This window comes from Chiloscyllium plagiosum, chromosome 25 (assembly GCF_004010195.1).
Source record: "Chiloscyllium plagiosum isolate BGI_BamShark_2017 chromosome 25, ASM401019v2, whole genome shotgun sequence".
Taxonomy (NCBI): Eukaryota; Metazoa; Chordata; class Chondrichthyes; order Orectolobiformes; family Hemiscylliidae; genus Chiloscyllium; species Chiloscyllium plagiosum.
This window is the reverse complement of record NC_057734.1, coordinates 16,474,198-16,483,383: the sequence shown is the minus strand read 5'-3', so window position 1 is coordinate 16,483,383 and position 9,186 is coordinate 16,474,198. Positions and strand designations below refer to the sequence as shown.

The window sequence follows — 9,186 nt, the reverse complement described above, 5'->3', positions numbered from 1 at the left end:
GGAGTGTTGCTGAACAAAGAGACCTTGGAGTGCAGGTTCATAGCTCCTTGAAAGTGGAATTGCAGGTAGATAGGATAGTGAAGAAGGCGTTTGGTATGCTTTTTAAAAATTGGTCATATTATTGAGTGCAGGAGTCGGGAGGTCATGTTGCAGCTGTACAGGAAATTGGTTAGGCCACTGTTGGAACATTGTGTGCAATTCTGGTCTCCTTCCTATCGGAAAGATGTTGTAAAACTTGAAAGGGCTCAGAAAAGATTGACAAGGATGTTGCCAGGGTTGGAGGATTTGAGCTACCGGGAGAGGCTGAACAGGATGGGGCTGTTTTCCCTGGAGCATTGGAGGTTGTGGGGTGACCTTAGAGAGGTTTATAAAATCATGAGGGTCATGAATAGGATAAATAGACAAAGTCTTTTCCCTGGGGTCGGGGAGTCCAGAACTAGAGGGCATAGGTTTAGGGTGAGAGGGGAAAGATATAAAAGAAACCTAAGGGGCAACGTTTTCACACAGAGGGTGGTATGTGTATGGAATGAGCTGCCTCAGGATGTGGTGGAGGCTGGTACAATTGCAATATTTAAAAGGCATTTGGATTGGGGGATATGGGCTGGGTGCTGGCAGGTGGGACTAGATTGGATTGGGACATCTGGTCGGCATGGACGGGTTGGATCGAAGGGTCTGTTTCCATGCTGTACATCTCAATGACTCTATGATCACAATAACTCTCCAAACTCCTTAATGTAATCAATTCCATGAAAGTCTAACGAGTCATTGATACAAAGGAACATAATGTTACTCAATCCTGACCAGGAGCAATGGGGTCGCAGCTAGCTCCAGACATCCTCGAAGAACCTAACAAGACTGCAATTTTTAAAAAACTCTTCTCAGAAATTTATCCAATCCTGATAAATCAAATACACAATCTTTAATTCAACCTGACAGAAATCAACAGTCAGGGAACACCATCAGTGCACACTGCTGACGCCTTTGTTGCCCTATTTGAAGATTTCGCCTTTAACCAATATCAATAATTTGGATTCAGGAACCAAATGCAATACTTCAAGATGGCTGACAACACAAAACCAGGTGGGATTCAGTGTTGTGAGGAAGATGCAGTTTCTCCTGAGACTCTATGCATAGAGGTTTCAAAGGGATTTAGAAAGACTGAGTGGACAAGAATATGGCCGGTGCAATAATGTGGAAAAAAATGTGAACTTCGGTAGAAATCCAGAATATTTCTTAAATGGTGAGAGGTTGGGAATGTGTCAGTATTTAAAGGGTCCAGGATGTCCTTCTTCTCAAATTACTGAGAGCTAACATGCAGGTGCAGCAAACAATCAAGAAGGAAAATGGTCTGTTGGCTTTCATTGCAAAAGGTTTTCGGTGCTGGAGTAAAGGTGTAGAGTTGCAATTGCATACAGCCTTGTTGAAAACTCACTGGGATTTTGATCTCCTTACACAAGGAAAGGATATACTTGTTGAAAAATCTCCACAGAAGCTGATATCCTGTCACCACTGCCCCCTTTTTTCCACACAGAGTCCTTGACACTGATCCAACTCCCTCAGAGCCAGCTCTCAGAGTGAGCAGAACATCTGACACTCCTGCTTTTTTTTCACGAATCTTAACACTCCAGTTTATTTTTTTTCTCTCTTGTGGACATCGCGTGCTCACTCCTGTTTATTTTTTCTCTTTTTCTTTTACCCCCACACTACCACCTAAGTGCGGTAGTGCTTATTTCTTCCCCAGCACCCATGGTGTGTGTGTATACATGTGAGACACACAAAGTGCACGAATCTTTATTCAATTTCCACCACCAGGAAGATAGGAAAACACCCGGGTGGCCAGTGACAAACACTGCCCTTCACATCAAAGGGCAGTGCTATGTGATCAAAACAGTGAAGGGGAGGGTAGGGACTAAATCAAAATAGAGTTGGAGGGGGGACACTCCTGCTTTTTTTTTTTCTTTTTCTTGCCCTTCACATCAGAGGGCAGTGACACTTCCCTTTTTTTAATTTTTTTTTTCCCTTTTACCCCCACATTACCACCTAAGTGCGGTAGTGCTTATTTTATCCCCAGCACCCATGGTGTGTGTGTGCAGATGGGAGACACAGTGGAAGACACAAAGTGCATCAATCTTTATTTAATTTCCACCACCAGGAAGATCACTCCTGCTTTTATCTGTCAGACAGGGCTCCCTGATTGGACCAGGTTAACAGCCCCAATCAGGGAATGCATATTATATGAAGGTTCCCTGGCTGACCTCATTACAACCACTGCAGAGGTTCTGCTCACTCAGAGTTGCCTCTGAGGGAGCTAGATCAGTGTCAAGGACTCTACGTGTAAATAAAGGGGCCTAGGCGACAGGATACCAGCATCTGTGGAGATCTTTCAACAAGTATATCCTTTCCTTGTGTAAGGAGATCAAAACCCCAGGTGAGTTTTCATCAAGGCTGCATGCAATTGCAACTCTACACATTTACTCCAGCACTTAAAACCTTTTGCAATAAAAGCCAAGAGTGAATACAAAGGTCCACTAGACTAATTCTGGGACAGCAGGGATATCCTTCCAAGAGAGATTGAGGATACTGGCCACTGTTTTCGGGAAGAAATGAATGAGAGGATATCTCAATGAAGCCTTCAAAATTCTTCAGGGCTCAACATGGTAGATGCAAGAAGAATGTTTTCCTTAACTGCAGAGTCTAGAACCCAGGAATGCAATCTCAGAATAAGGCTGAAATGAGAAGGAATTTCTTGAGGAATGGTTAAATCTTCAGAATTGTCTAGTCCAGAGAGTGGTGGAGGCTTTGTCATTATATTCAAAACTGAGATCAGTAGATTTCTATGTATTAAATATATCAAGGAATATGCAGGAAAATGGTGCTGAGATTAATCAAAAGGTAAAGCTAAAATCACCATACCCCTACCATACCATAGGGGTGCTCTCTCATTAGACATAGATAATTGGTGGTGGTTTAACCTGAGGGTCACCATGCCTCAGGTGAGGGGGGAGGTTGAGAAGGACAATCTTTCATTGTATCCTCAGCCGTTTCTGAAATTGAATCCACGCTGTTAGCATTACATTGCTTCAGAAACCAGTCGTCCAACTAACTGAGCTAACTGACCCCAGGATATAGTTGAATGGCAGAACAGGTTGGAAGGGCCAAATGGCCTACTCCTACTTTTGTTTCCAATGTTCCATTGTTTCTGATGTAAGCTCCCTATTATTGTCAATCCTGAGCAATACTTTATGGAATGTCTTTTCAAACATGAATATAAAATCCTTGTTATCAGTGAAGCTAAAACTTCAGTTTAAGACAACACTCCTTTGAAAGTTTTGGCTTTACTCAGATCATAGGGTATATCACCAACCAGCATAACCAAACCTCACAACAAGAATTTCCAATACATACCACAAACCACAAACACATGGAGGGGTTACCATGATGTTGGCACTTCTCTGCTATATTTATACGACTTGGTTAATGAAAAGTACTCCAAACATATCATGAATTGGAAAACTAAACATGGGAAAGTTATGTGGTGAGTAGAAGAATTACTACCTCCCTGCTGTCTCCTTCCACCCCAACCATGTACAGAAGAATTCCCTCACATATGTTAATACAAACAAAAGTTATACTGTAAACATTTAACACAGAAAAACATGCTCACAGCATTTGATTTCACGTAATCAAATACAGTCCTCCAGAAATTTTACAGTACAAATTAGTTATTTTGTAAAGTTGGGAAATATAAAATGCCAGGAGACTGTCAGGTGACGTTGTCCTCCTGATCTTGTTGCATGCCACACCCAGAGTTATCAGGAATGGAACCACCCTGCATCAGTGAAGTTAAAAACAACATCTTGGGCACAAGTACAACTCTATCAGCAGCAATGACTCACAATCTCCCAGTGGGAGAGGAAAACATTCTTGAAAGTTTTTCTACATAAAATCCATCCATCCACCAGGCAGAAATGTTATGCATTCCCCATACATTTCCAGATATTTATGTTAACCCAACCATCTTTTAAGAAGGGAACAGCAACTTCAGTCTCTACAATTCATATATTACAGAGGCTCCTTAGCAAAGCTGAAGTGCTAGGAATCACATGGTGTCTCAGTGAAACAAGTCCAAGTTCCTCAGAACATGTGGCTTCAGTTGAAAGAATGCTGGCTGACCAATAATATCCAGAAAGGTGGCATACAATCCCTACAGAAAAACAAGATTACTCATCAGAAGATTGCACCAGGTCTTATCCATCAAAATGTGCCATTGACCCCAATGAGGAAGTATTAGGACAGAATATTAAAAGACTAGAAAAAGAGGTAAGTTATAGAAGGAAAAGAATGCAGAGAGTCAGCAAGTACATTCTAGAAATTACAGCCTATTCAGCAGAAGATAGAATCACCAATGGCAGTTTGCCAGACATCAGGAAGCACAGAGGCCAGAATTGGAAGAAGGCCAAGATTTTGGACAATTTTAAGGCTGGAGGACATTGTCAAGAAAGGCAGGGGTCAGGCCACAAATGGATAGGAAAACAAGGGTGAGAAGTTTAAAATGGAGACATTACCAGATCAGGAGCCAATAGTGATTGGTAAGCATAGGGTTAATGAGTGAACAGACATAATGAGATTTGGGATATAGGTAGCAAAGATTTGAATGTGTTCAAGTTAATGGAATTGGAATAGACAGATCAGTCATGAAAGCACTGGAATTGTTAAATCTGGTGGTAAGACAGACATGGCTGAGGATTTCAGCAGTGGAGGAGCAGAGGCAGAGGTGAATATGGTTATTTATTAATTAAACAAATAAATTGATGTTGAAGCAGCTGATTGTCAAATATTCATCTCAGGGTCAAACAAGACGCTAAGACTATGACAGTTTGGCAATGTTGTCCTAGAAATGCATTGTATGGAGGCCCCTCCGTGACTGTGGGTCACAGTTAAGAGTGCCATGAAACTTCCTAGAATTGTGATTATACATCAGAATATCTTTAAAGTTAGCCCCAACAATGCAAAAATAAAAGGGAACTCTGCTGCAATCCGATTTTTCTATTATGCACCAGATACAAAACAGGAAAACGAAATCTGTAAAGTTGGAAACACCCAATTCTATTGTGATAGATCGCTGGAAAAAAAGTTGCATTACTTAGATTAAAAATGCTCAGCCTGTGTCTAATCTTTCTTATAAGCCACTTCCTGTCTTCACCTCTAATAATCATTAATATTTGTAAGCAGGCTTGTCTCAGTTTCAGATCAATGTTCTTAGTACTGCATCCACCCAAAACCCTTGTACGGCCTATGAGAAAGGACAGACTATCTCAGCCTTCATCTAACATTCCTCCAACACCAGCTGCTTGGAGCCCTGTGCGGTGACCCTTTCTCACAATTCCCTTTCTTTGCCAGGTTGAATGACAATGGGCTTGTCCATCACCCGTAATACGATACAGAATCACCAAGAGTTTGAACTGATGCAGGAAGAACTGGAATATTCCACTCAGGCCTCATAAAACACGCGAGTCAGCAAAAAAAAAGGAACAATAACACAGACTGCTGCAACGATCAAGAAGACTCCATATGTGCCCATGATTTTCCCAATGGCCATATCCCCAGGGTTATCAGTGTAGAGCACAATGTAGACACAGACATTTTATGATGGGAGGCTGGGTCAAGGAACTAATTTATTTCACACTGACTGGTAAAATCCACCAGGGAATCCTCCCGTCACAACAGAGTGTCACATGTGTTTTCACAACAGTTTCTATGCCACTTTCAGGGCATGACAGTCCATGCTGATATTTATCTGTTTCGCTTGTTGCTACAACTGGCTGATTTCACGCCAACTGATCGAGCTTTCTTTATATTAATCCTTAAAAATGCCCATAGGAACACATGGATTAGCTTATGTATGCAATATGGTTACACCTACAAGATAAAAACGTCCTCAACAAATGCAAAACTGCAGAGTGTCGGATCTTTCTTTGTCAAATATATGACTCCTGTGGAAAAAATGTTGTTCTGGCAGGTTCTTGTGACGTGCACCAAATGTCCTTAATTATGTGAAACATCATAAATGACCCAACCCTTCCAGATCCACATCTGTCACTGCCCACTCAATACAATACAATTAAGATTTCAGGTGCATTTATCATTCTTTCGCTTTAACAGTCTTTCTCTTCCAAGTCTTCCTGTTTCTCAATTTGTAACTCATAATCCACAGCATGAAACAGACACCGTGGGCTAAATTCCCCCTCCTGTTTCCATTCAACACCTTCATAACCAGATGAAATTGTGAATCTGCCAAATGACTGGACTGTGCTTATTTCAATGATCAATGCAGTAGGTAGGACCTTCAATAAACTTGCAATTGAAAGTGATCAGCAGTGATGAACAAGGAAAACAAGAGTTAAGGAATGTTAAAATGTCATTAATGGTGAATGACCCTACCTAGAACCTGTAATAATTCTGCAGACACTATGTATCAAACAGCTTGCCCATTGAATGGCTGGTTGACTTTTTATAATTTCACTGAACTAACCAGATCTGTTCAAATTTCGCCAATTAGTCCCATGCGCAGACAAGTTACCTGTTGTGTGCACGCTTGGTGCCAGTTATACAAAAATCTGTCTGAAGTGGTACAGCTGTTCTCAATTGTTGCAGACACACTGGATAGATGCTACAGCTTTCTGTTATAGACAGGAATATGCAACGCCAGCACAAAACCTTTTCCTTGCCAATCTTCTTCCTCTTCCTTTTGCTTGGAGCTTTTAACGCCCTGCAGAAGAATGATGTATAGCATGCCATCATGGTGCAGTTTATGGACCTTTGTATGTACAAAATGGCCACCACACTCCCTAGTACTGACTACACTTTAAAAAGTACTTCATTTGGTGTAAGATATTTTGGGAAATCTGGTGGTCAACAAAGGTGCCATTTCTTTCTTTTTCTTCTCCTCTATTACACAAAAGTCAAGCTTGGCTATTCGACTACAGTAGTAACACAGTCAACCTGATCCTGTGCTCAGTCTACAGCTACATTCAGAAGTATTCAGAATTATCCATCAGAAGGTGACAGTCTAGCTGATATCTCCATAACTCTGAGGTCTATGGACAGACTCCTTTAGGCCTTGTTTGTCCAGAGTTGGCTGATCAAAGGATCAAATTTGGACCATCTTGGTTTGTATGGCTCAGTTATTCAGCACAAGCTGATTTGTAGAGCAGGATAAAATGTACTGCCAGAGGTCCAGTGAGAATTATACAACAAGTGAGAACACTTAAAAAAAAGCCACACAGCAGCACCTTTTACAAGGTTTTAAAAGAGGGGGGCCACACTATAAATCAAAAGATCATTAACCACCTCAAAAAACAACAGGTCACTAGCAGAGTAAACTGTTTGCCCAGTTGCCAGATCACAAAACATTTGAAGCATTGCATTATTAAATTAGTAGCTTCATACAACAATGGGACACACAGGGTATGGCTCGGTCAAGGGAGTCACCCTGAATAGAGAGAAAAACAACACTCAGTATTTCACAAATGCCAGCGTGTCTGGATATTGAGAAAAACAGGCTGTAATTCACCTTGTCAGGCAAAACTCCCTTATCCGCATCTCTCAAAATCCAGAGAAAACCACGCATCTAATTCATTCCCTCTCCACCAGAGCAGGAATATTTCAGAGCACATTGCACTTACCTACACATCAAGTTACAAAACAAGGTCCCTCACCTACCACAGTTTCAGCAAACAGTATGTGAATAAAATTAAATCGTACAATACTCTGAAAAACTGAGCCATTACGGAACGATCACTGATTAATTTCTAACTGCAGACAGATCGCATGTCCCTAAAACTGCAATCTGCTCCCAATCCCAGATACAATAGTGAGTATTCCCTCCAGTAGGGGGGGGGGGGGGGAAGAGAGAGAGAGAAAGAAAATCGTTTTTACAGACACATTAGTGACTGGTGCCCATTGACTGAACACCCAGTCATTTTTTTTAAAGTCCTCAAACGGAGCGAATGCTGTCTTTAAAACTCTACACGGGGTGGGTGGGGGATCTGTCCCAGTCAGGTACAGGCTGCCGGCTCTCTCTCTCTCTCTATGTCTGTGTGTGTGCAACAAAGGGAAGAGAATCACTTTTTAAAAAACACAAGAAAAACCCAATAAAACTTTCTCACAGCCGGTGACTGGCTGCTCCCCCCCGGGCCCTGTTCACAGTGCCCTCCCGACAGTGAGGAAGGTTGGTGGTGCTGGGGGTGGGGGGGTTGGGAATGATTTCAGATTCCCGGCGGGGGAACCCGGCTCGATCCGTCCACCCGAAACCCACAACCCGCCGAATTAAACCAAAACCTTCCCCACGCCAGCCTACAAACTGCAAACTTACATTTCCAATAACAAAAAAAAAGCATTTTCTTCCCCAAAACAAACACTTCATTTCCTTGAAAGCTCCCGCGGACAATGATGGAAACCGTGGGAAGTGCAAACAGAGCACTACCGCTGTGCACGGACTGCCTTTGACTTCCCTTCCCTTACCTTGGCTTGTCTTTACCTGAGGAACGTGGATCGTAACCTCCTCAGCACCTTCCACCATTTCCACCTGCCTGAGTGTGACCCTTCACCCTCCCTCCCAGAATGGCTAAACCTGGGACAACCTACTCTGCTGGAAGAGATCCAAGAGAGGAGGGACAGAGGCCATGAAACAGAAAACCTTCGACTCCCGAACCCAAACCAAAACAAACACAAATCTACAGCTACAAACACAACATACTCTGCTGGTGCAGCTGGGAATTACAAGCGTGGCCACAAAGGACTGGATCTGAAAAACCTCCAAACTGAGCAATTCTCAGGAGATTAGCAGCGGAGTGGGGTTGGAACTGGTTATTGACAGTATTAAAGCCATGTACTGCAGAATCCTTTTCTTTTCGAAAATAGACTTTTATTCATAAATAGGTAAAAACAAGGACTGCAGATGCTGGAAACCAGATTTTGGAGTCGAGTGGTGCTGGAAAAGCACAGCAGTTCAGGCAGCATCTGAGGAGCAGGAAACTCGACGTTTTGGGCAAAATCCCTTCAACAGGAATAGAGGCAGAGTGCCTGAAGGGTGGAGAGATAAATGAGAGGAGGGTGGGGGTTGGGAAGAAAGTAGCATAGAGTACAACAGGTGAATGGGGGTGGGGATGGAGGTGATAGGTCAGA

At 42.5% G+C, this 9,186-nt stretch overlaps 1 protein-coding gene across 4 annotated transcripts in view; it reads right to left on the bottom strand.

Annotated features, from left to right (window-relative positions):
• LOC122562605 overlaps positions 1 to 8,736 on the bottom strand; it is a 230,626-nt gene extending 221,890 nt beyond the window's left edge. The window contains exon 1 of one of the 4 annotated variants that reach the window (XM_043715589.1): positions 8,524 to 8,736. The gene's annotated coding sequence lies outside the window, so the exon portion shown is untranslated. The remainder of the gene's footprint in view (positions 1 to 8,523) is intronic. The other 3 variants (XM_043715587.1, XM_043715585.1, XM_043715586.1) reach the window with 3 other exon arrangements.
• Between the last annotated feature and the right edge of the window lie 450 nt (positions 8,737 to 9,186).